The 10,630-nt window shown below is 34.0% G+C and overlaps 1 protein-coding gene across 1 annotated transcript in view; it reads right to left on the reverse strand.

The window, feature by feature from the left end:
- ANGPT1 (angiopoietin 1) overlaps positions 1-10,630 on the reverse strand; it is a 240,461-nt gene that overhangs the window by 217,388 nt on the left and 12,443 nt on the right.

Consider the following 10,630-nt stretch of genomic DNA (forward strand, 5'->3'; position numbering starts at 1 on the left):
AATGTCATCTATCAAACTGGCAGTGTGGGCTGTATGTACATAACTAATTTCCTCCCTTTGTCCCCAGTTTTTGATAGTTGTTTGAGAGTCACACTCAAGGGATAAAAAAAAAATAGTAACTGTGGATTATATGTATGAAGGAACAATAGATAAACTGGGAAAACTGAGAGCAAAATACTTGTTACTTGTAGGAACAGAACCACAAAACTCTAGGCCTTCCCTTACATAAATACATAGACACAGAAAATAGACAACCAGACTCATTTATTTAGTTCTTTGCTTTCTTTATGTCCTTCTTTTGTCTCCTATTCAGTAATTTTTTTTGGTGTCTCTAGCATGTTAGTAGCCAAAGAGTTCAAATTCTAAATCCAATCTTTTAATATAACTAGTATAACTGTTCTCAGAGGTCTTACTTTCAACTGTGCCATCATTTACCTTCGTGACTCTTCTCTGAACCCCATCCAAATGGTCCTCATCCCTCCCACACAGGCAAGCAAGGAGGTGCACTTCCGGTCTTCCCTGACTACTCTGCCCAAAGCAAGTCCAAGTTACACTCAACGTTCTACCAAAGACTCGCTCCTCAAAGAATCACCACACTTCCAACTATATTTTTCATTTCTTTACTTAGTAAATATTTCAAATATATATTCAGAAGCTCAAATACTTCAGAAGCTAATACAATAGCAGCCTATATCCAAAAAAATAAAAAAGAAGAGTATAAACTCTCACTGTCCCATGTATCTCTTCTGTATTCTATTAAAATTGTTTGTGTGACCATTTTATTAATATCTATTTCCTCACTAGATTGTATATTCTATAAGCATGGGGATAATGTCTGTTTTTGCTCACCTTTGTCCCCAGTGTTTTAGCACTATGTTTGGCACACGTTGATACCAGTGAATGAACTAATGAATTCAACCTTGGATAGAAAATTTTGTTTAACTGCAGGCTTTATAAACTATTTGCACAAACTCCAGGACAGGCACTATTATATACAAAGATGTCTTTACAGAAAAGTTTAAGGCAAAACCACTCTGACACTGGTGGAGAATACTATCATAAATTGTATCGTCTCTGAAAACTAAAAAGCACAACAAACATAGCACACAAGTTAGCCTTAAACTGACCAATGTCTAGAATGTTTTTCCATCCCTAATTTATGCAGTTTTATCACTGCCATCTATTTTTTTTTTCTGAAAAGCCAAGCCAGATTTCTGGCTTTTCAAATTGTGCTTCATAACCTTCTAGCTAACACACAACAGGTTTGTCATGAGTTACCAAGCAATGAGATGTGACACCAGGCAATGTGGATAACACCATACCACATCTTAAAAATACCTTTTCATGAAGCATACAAAAGGATAAAATGATGCAGATTTTGCTGCCCTGCTTGAGTGGTGCCTTTAACCACTTTCTGTAAGCTAAAATAAACAGAGAATATTTCACAATTGGTCTGTGTACAATCTGTGTAATGCTCATTTAGGCTATTACAGAATAGAGGAGTTGAAACCATATCCATATTCAGAAATTAGAATACTTTATGATATGATGTAATATAATAAAAATTTGAGGATATTTTGTTTTATAATAAATATTTCAATTAAGTGACATAATTTTTATTTCTTTTTCTGTTACAACATACAGATTGTTTAATGATAGACAAAGAAAATGAACACATTTATTGGAAGAAAAATTATATACTAAGTATTCTAACCTAAGAAATAACCCTGTAGCCTCAAGGGACTGGAATAAAGATATTTATAGAGGCTATGATGTTAAGTATGTGCTATTAGCAAATTTACTAATTTTTTCATTTGCATTACTATAGAAGACTAATAAAATACATCAGGTTGCACTTAATGCATCCTCAGTGACCTGGCAAATTCATGTTTATAGTCTCATGTAGGACTTTGTTTTTTAAAAGTGCAATCTCTCCTGCATATAACTATCACATCACTCATAAACATTAGGATGTGTACCAGATTTTTAGGAAAAGCCTTATTTCTCTTATTTCAGGAAGCTTTTAAAGGATTCGTCATTCTGAGAAGTTGAATTGTATTATTTTGTAGGTCTTTTTGTTTTCAAATAGCTCGCTGTAAGGATTAAGTGCTGCCAATCAGCCATGTTCTCAGATTCTTATTGGGAGAATTATTCATGTTACAAGAAAATTAGCTAAAATGCTTTGACATCTAGAGTAATCCATTGCATAACATAATCAAGCGTGCACCAAATCAAAGAAAGTATACATTTTCACTAGGATTTGTCTGTATTTCTTTATTTCATTAACAGAAGTCCATACTTTGTTCAGATTTCCTTAGTTTTACATAGTGTTGTTTTTTTTTTTTTTTTTTTGGTCCAGGATCTCATCCATAACATAACATTTACTCCTCACATATCCTTAGGCTACTCTTGCTTTTTTTTTTGGTGACCTTGACGTTTTTGAGGAGTGCTTGCTAAATAGTTTGTAGAATACTCCTACACTGAGATTTTTTGGAAATTTTTGATATGATTAGACAGGAGCTATATGTTTCATGGAGGTAAAGTTATGCCTTTTCTCCTTTTCAACACTGCACTCCTTAGAAAGAAGACGCTCTATGCAGCCAATGCTTAAGGAGTTGGGGGTTATACTCCATGTCCTTTAGAGCTAAGTATATAAATTACTTAAAATTCTTCTGCACAAGAGATTTGGTCACTAGGACTTGAATAAGGAAATCTTAAACTAATCCTCATCTGATTACTAACAAACCATGTAGCCCTTAGAAAGTCAACTTAGTTTTGTTGGGTATAGTTTATAAACAAAACATTAAAAATTTAAAGAATAGCTGTAATTTGTTAAACATAGACTATATGTTCCAGACTTTATTAGGTGCTTAGTGAATTTTTTCTCATATTATCACCATAACAAACTTATAAAGAAAGCATTACCATTCTTATTTCATAGATGCATAAGCTTGAAACTCAGAAAGGTAAAGTAGCCTGTCCAATTCACACCTACAAACCATCAAATGCTGAAAGCTAAACTATGTACATGTATACATACACAAACACACATACATACAGTCAGTTTGTATTATGAAATAGTACCTTCCCTTATATAACAAAGGCAAGAAGCATGTCAAAGACTCTGGTTTGTCTTCTTTTAAAGAAAAGTTGGCTAATTGGAGATTTCCAATTCTAATTTTGCCCCATTCATTTTCCATCATGAAGAATATAAATGATTTCCCTATCCCCACTACCACTAGAACTGGTGGTCATCACCTGGTTTGAGGTGTCCACTTCTCTAGGGGTTGTGGTCATTTGAGTGAATAAGACTCCATGATATAAGGTCACGAGAATGCAAGAAGAGTGTGTGTTGTAAAGCAGATGTCAATTTCCCAGTGAATATATTTTATTTCTAGGAATAAACATGCCTTTGCTTAACTATCTACATGTTCCATGTTACAAGACCATTAATCTTGCTCAGCAAACATGGAATATCTGTTTTTACATAACCAGATTTCTATTCAAACATTTTATCTGAAACTTACATGACCACCAGGATACACATATTCCTAATATTAACCAGGAATCTCTCTGCATCATACAAAGTCATGAAATACATCATAAGGCATGATCTACTTGTTAAAGTAAATGTTAAAGAGCGTTTCATATTTTATCATTACAAAATGCACATGCTTACATATATATAACACTTGAAAACACAAAGGGCTCAGGTCCTTTAAGAAAACAAACACAGTTCAGTAAATATCTCTTAACATACCTTAATACCTCTCTGAATGGCGGTCCCTGGGTGGCGCAGCGGTTTAGCGCCTGCCTTTGGCCCAGGGCGCGATCCTGGAGACCCGGGATTGAATCCCACATCCGGCTCCCGGTGCATGGAGCCTGCTTCTCCCTCTACCTATGTCTCTGTCGCTGTCTCTCTCTCTCTCTCTCTCTGTCTCTCTGTGTGTGTGTGACTACCATAAATAAATAAAGATTAAAAAAATAAATACCTCTCTGAATGGATTCTTTACCAAAATGGATAATGCCTTTATTTTCAAAATGGAACCATGAGGTTTCATTTTTTTTCAGTGGGGGTCATTTAATTTGCAAGGATCAGATTTAAAAGAATCCAATCACTCATTTATGTACATTTGTATTTAACACAAATAGAATATATCCTGTCTGATAGTACAAATATATTTTTAAGTGGTTAGAAGCTTCAGTGTAAGGCTCATTAACCTTAGAGTTACTAAGCAATTTGTCTCAATTCTCTAACACATTCTATACTATAAAACCTGTAAATGCTTAAGGTATACCAAGGAATGGAAGACAGATTGGGGCTCTTTACCTCTATATGAATTATAAAATTTTAAGGCACCTTAGGCTTGTCTTTTCCTCCTCTCATTTGAAAAAATGTAAGTGAAGTCAATCTTGTCTTAAGTAGTATTTTTTTAATGATTTTATTTATTTGACAGAAAAGAGGGAGAGAGGTAGAAAGCACAAGCAGGGGAAGCTGCAGAGGGAGAAGGAGAAGGAGACTCCCTGCTGAGCAGGGAATCCCATGCAGGACTCAATCCCAGGACCCTGAGATCATGACCTGAGCCTAAGATAAATGCTTAACTAACTGAACCACCTAGGTGTTCTTAGAATTACTCTTAAAGTCATCTGAAGTTAGAAGCTCCAGACGACACAAATATAGAAACATTTTCAGTCATAATTTGACATTATTTCCACAATACTTATTGCCTGAATAAAGCATTCTTGTAATGTCCCCAGTTCTAAAATATCAGTTATTTTTGATGAAGACTTCTCTTTTATTTTTATTTACTTAAGTGCCATTATGATTTTCCCCTCACAATTTCACCTGTTACCTAATTCTCTAGCTGCTTTCCCCAGCCTTTCACTTGTTTACCTCATCATTCTATTACTTTAGGCAAGTATTAGAGCTGTGTTGGCCACTCTCCCTGCAATCCCAACTCTGGTCATTCATCCTTTCATAAAGCAAGTGCAGAATCCAAAACCATTTTCACACCATTATTAATGTTTATGTCCTTTAAAAATTTGACAGTAAATCTCTATTATTTTGTTAATCACCCTACAAATTCCATTGCGTAAGCATGAGTCGCAGTGTCACAATACTTACTATATATACCTACTTATTACTCAGTATGACACCTACTTATTAATTTGTCCCTCCAACCATCCATCTTTACATCCATCCATTTATTTAATACTATACAGAGTCCGGGGCAGGAGAGATGCAAGGAATTTGCTACAGAGTAGAATGCATAGAATTAAGGAAGAAGAATAAATCATGATAATGTAATACAACTTTTAGGATTTAGATATAGGCTAGACTATTGCAAACCATGGAGAAAACATGAGAAATGAAGATTAAAGGCCAGTTTAAGTGAGGTATGGTATTTAAACCTCAATTTGAGGGTACTTTGGAGCCACTAATGCATTTTAACTAGAAAAATAGCATGATTGAGTTTTGACTTTTGGAAAAGCTCTGGTTGCCCAATGCAGTTTGCACTTGGACATATATTAAGATCTTGCAAAATAATTTCATATATGTCATGCCATAAAATTCTTTAATCTCTCCTTTGTATGCCTTCTTGCTATCATTGCTATATCAAATCTTGGCAGATTTAATCCTGAGTTTATATTCTACAAACCTAGGTCACCCATTCATTCACCTTCTGTTTTACAACTCATCTTTCTAGAAGATAAAATATGACTACCCCAACCCAATTTCTATGTGTAATTCACCATTTTCAGAGCTTCCAACACCTATTTAACCACAAAAGTAGAGAAAAGAGAAGAAAGAAGAGAAAAACTGGTATGAAATTAATAAATGACCACTATGGGATAAAAGTGGATTCAGAACTGGTCTTATAGGAAGGAAGATAGCTACCTTGCTGCGAGGAAGTGGGGGAGGGCTGTGAAGTTACTGAAACCCTAGTCCAAAATATTTCTTCTAGGTTTCCTTTACCTACTGATTCTGTTACTATTTCTAAAGGCCCATCCATATTTATCTTTCCCTGGGAACAGTTATTTTGAAAAGTGATGCAAATTTTAACGTGGTTAATTTCCCATTATTTCTACTTCACTTGACCTCAGTCTAGAAATGCCTATATTTCTTTAAAAAATAAAGCTTATATTACTTTGATTATAAAAGTGGCACATGTTCATATTGTATGATAAGTACAATGGCCATAAAAGAGAAAACAAAAAATATTCAATTGCACCATCAAAGAGGAATTATTGTGAATGTTTTGGATGTGTTTCCTCTCAATGTTTTTATGCATATACTTACAAATACACAACGACCTATCCACTACCCAGTCTCATCACACAAAATCATATCTATAATATATGTAGAGCTTTTCTAAAATGAGAACAATGACAGTATCAATGTACAGATTTGCAAGGACCAAATAAACTAATACTTTTAAATTGTCTGTCCCAGGCTTAGTACATACTAAATTCTCAAAATATTAACTAATACATTTTATCATTATAATTACTCAGGTATACAAACATAGCCACTCAACATTTTGTGGGCATTTTCTCTTGTCAAAATATGATTCTTAACAGATGCAGTCATGGTGTCAATGAAGACATAGCTTTTCTTTAGACAATCCTAGATTGGAGTGTCTGCTGGTTCTCATATTTACTGCTTGTGGGAGATTATGCATGGTTTATTCATTTGAAGTTGTGGATAATATTTTTATCTTTCAGACTTTTTTTAGGGTTAGAGATCATAGGTACAAGGTATTGTAGTAAATACCAAAAATAATAGTATTTGTTTCCAGTGTTCCTGCTATGATAGCTACAATGAATATGTTCATATATATTGCTTTTTCACTTTTTTGAATTATTTCCTCGGGAATGATTCCCAGAAGTAGGATTACTGAGTCAAGGGTTATTAAAAAATAGTTAAAAAATAGTTATGTTCTTTTTATTTACTGTTATCTTGTTTTCCAATAAGTTTCAACCAATATATAATGTAATAAGCAAAGCACTTCATGTATTTAAAGAATGTTCCTATACCTGTTTCGATCAAGTCCACATCCTTTGCTCATCAGTTAAGAAGGGGAGAATCTGGGATGGATTTTATTGCAGGAATTCCAAACCTCTGGGAATTGAACAGATGCTGCTAACTCATTTTACATTTGGGAGACCACCAGTCAGCCGTGTTCAATAACAGCTTTCAGAAACATCTGGATTTAAACTTACAGCCTAAACATGACAGGTTAAGTAGTAAATAGTTATAAAATAGCTTCATGCCTTGATTCTCAAAAATCTGAATTCACTGAGGTTTTTACAATTTTTAGATGAGAGAAAAAATTGCAAATAATGTAAGCATTAAGACTCACATAAACTACACAGTATATCATTTTGGCATTATGGAGTCTGGTCAACTTGGAGTTTAGGAAGCCTCAGAGGATTTTTACAAATTTATTTTGAAGGTAAGAAAAATCCTTACTAATAACTATTTTACTCAAAGAAGCATAAAGGTATATGTAGTCTTCAAGTTATATTTATTGAATCTTAATTCATGTGAAACTGAAATAGCTTTAAAGAATAGAGGAAGGTAGTAAAAATTTTGGCTTAAAAACTGATACTTATGACATTCTACTCATATTGTAAGCCTTACTTAAATGCTAGCTTCTGGAAGGCAAAGCTCATGCCTAATGTATTGCTCTTCAAGGATTACCAGAGTAATAAGTACCAGGGTAAACACTTGTATATATGCCTATGGAAATGAGGGCTATTCCAGTCACTATTGTTGCATTTTTATATTACCTCCAAATTGAATGGCTTGTAACAACCATTTCATTATGCTCATTAGGCTCACAGACTCTATGGGTCAGGATTTCAGGCAAGGCACACTGGGAATGGGTTGTTTCTGCTCCATTATGCCTGGGACTTTAACTCCACATCTGGAGGTAATGTGAATGAGTGGGGGGTTGGAACATCTGAAGGCTCATTCACTCACATGTCTACAACCTGAGCTGGAATGACTCAAAAAGAAAGATGTGTTAACCAGAGTACCTACACATGGCCTCTCTCCGTGGCCTGATTTCTTCACATGGTGACTTCAAGGTAGATGGGTCTCTAACATGGCTGCTCAGGACGCCAAGCATGAATATTGTAATGAACAATTTGGAAACTTAGTTGCTTTTTATGACTCAGTCAGATTCAAAAAGAAGGGAATTCTTATGGCATAATTACATGCAGACATGATACTATTTATAACATAATACTATATATACATATAATGCTATTATAACCATCTTTGGAAAATATGACCAATAATTACCCTCTAGTCTTGCTTTAACTTTAACTTCTATTCTTTCCACTGTATTAAATTTAAAAATTGTATTTTTTTTGCATAGTTTAGTACCCAAACATGGTGAGGATTGTTCTTTTGGTTCTAAATTTAAAAACTATATATGATTTTTCAAGCCACACCTTCCTAAAAGATATGTGATACACCCTACTAGGTAGACAGCTAGAACTGGTGTGTCCTCCTGATAGAAAATTACTCCCTTGATGTTGATTTCTGAATTGCCCAGTAATAAAAAAAGAACTAAGCACACATTAATCTCATTTCCACAGGGGATATTTTGTATTTGAACAGGAGAGAAATTCTCAAAATATTTGAATTATTTAAAGTGCAAGCAATTTGATAGCCTTATAGAGTTTATTTGAATTTTGTAGTTGCCTCAGATATACTTTTGGCCATAACTTGCAATGTTAGATACAATGGAAGACATTTCAAAATAGTAGAAGAATATATAGGGATACTTTGTGCTTAAGATATTTAATCTCCATAGTGATCTTTCCCCCTGTTAATGGCACAAATTTAATCTGTGAACTCAAAGTATATAAGCTTTAGTCCCATATGAAATATGATGATCACAAAATAATTTCCCTTTCTCTCTGATACGGAGTCTTCTTAGTATATATATACTCAATCCTCAGTTAAGAGTTTTTTTGAGTGCTAGGTGTGGGATTTCCACTTCCACTTTCAATTTTATTCATTTATTTTAATCAAACTCTCCTTAGTTCATTAGTTTATCTTGACTGTCATAAGAGATAATGGCAGTTCCACTTTCACAGTGTTTATTAATTTTCTGTTCTCTTTTTCTAAACATAAATGTGGGATCAATGGTTACTTTTATATACTGAAGAACTAAACTTAACTAAACTAAACTAAAGACACACATGGCATATGGTCATTTTTCCGAAAATATTACAAACAGGACCTAATTCATAATGTTTAAATGTTAAACAATTTCCTTTATTGGCTATATTTTATTCCTATTTGGTCTTTAACTAAAAGAAATATACCCTAGCCCTATAATGCAGTGTTTATAAGCAGAAATGCAGAAAAACTAGTTTAAAATATTATCTTTATTTGTATGCTCACATCTGGGTAACATCAATTGAGTTTGTGTAAGCAACTCACTTATTAAAAAAAAAAGTAAAAACAAGAATTAGTTATTTGCATCTGACATATTTTTAGATATAAATAGAATTTTGTATCTTGTCAGGAATAGTGCTAGGAAGTAGTTCTCCTAAGAACAGATTTCTTAAAGCAATTCCCATACATTTTGGCAAATTATTTCTATCTCTATAGCAGGTTATTTATTCTGAATACATTCTTCAAAAACTTAGAGGAAAACATCATTCATTTCAACCTCTTCCCTACTTCCCATCAATCAAAATTTGTTTTAATTTGTGAAGGAAAAGTGAAAGAGCATGAACGATAAAGAGCTTTAGATTTAGCTATTCAGAATGCCTGGGTTTAAATTCTACATGTGTCTCAAAGTAAATATTATAATCTTATAAAATCATTTTATTGCATTGGTCCTCCGTTTGTTATCTATAAAATGGATATGATAATACCTACTATTTATAAAAATGTGCTTTTCTGTTTGGATAAGACTGCTTAATGAAGGTAGACTTATTAATATCCTATTTGTTACTAACCACCTTTCGTAAAGTAGAATGTCATTTTCACACTTGTTTTGCTGATAGAATATCTGATATCCATTGTCCTCTTTGCCGATAAATTGATTCCTTCCATACACAAAGCAATAGTAATTTCATTAGCAGGGCATATGACTATGCTAAATGGCTGAGGTAAATCACATTCTAATCATGTGTCCACATAAAGTACAAATTACACCACTAAATTTAGGAGGTTAATTCCCAGCCTCTATTAATATTTATTTGTGGGACGCCCGGGTGGCTCAGCGGTTTAGCGCCGCCTTCCGCCCAGGGCGTAATCTTGGAGTACCGGGATCGAGTCCCACATCGGGCTGCCTGCATGGAGCCTGCTCCTTAAGTTAATAATTTCCTGAAAATTGGGAAAAGGTTCTGGTTATTCAGCTTTAACACTAATCTTTCAGACCACGTCACTGACTGAAAGTTGCCCCTAAATAATCTGAGCACTACAGCATGTATTTATTTGTGCATATATCCTACCAGTAGCTATGGAGCATCTACAACATTGATCTGCCACACACTGCTGATTGTCAGCATTCCATGGAAAACTCAGGTTAAGAAAACAGATACACACTGAATCTTTTTTCTCCTTAATGGTTTTAATCTGTCCTACTATGTGAAGGTG

This window comes from Canis lupus, chromosome 13 (genome assembly GCF_011100685.1).
Source record: "Canis lupus familiaris isolate Mischka breed German Shepherd chromosome 13, alternate assembly UU_Cfam_GSD_1.0, whole genome shotgun sequence".
Classification (NCBI taxonomy): Eukaryota; Metazoa; Chordata; class Mammalia; order Carnivora; family Canidae; genus Canis; species Canis lupus.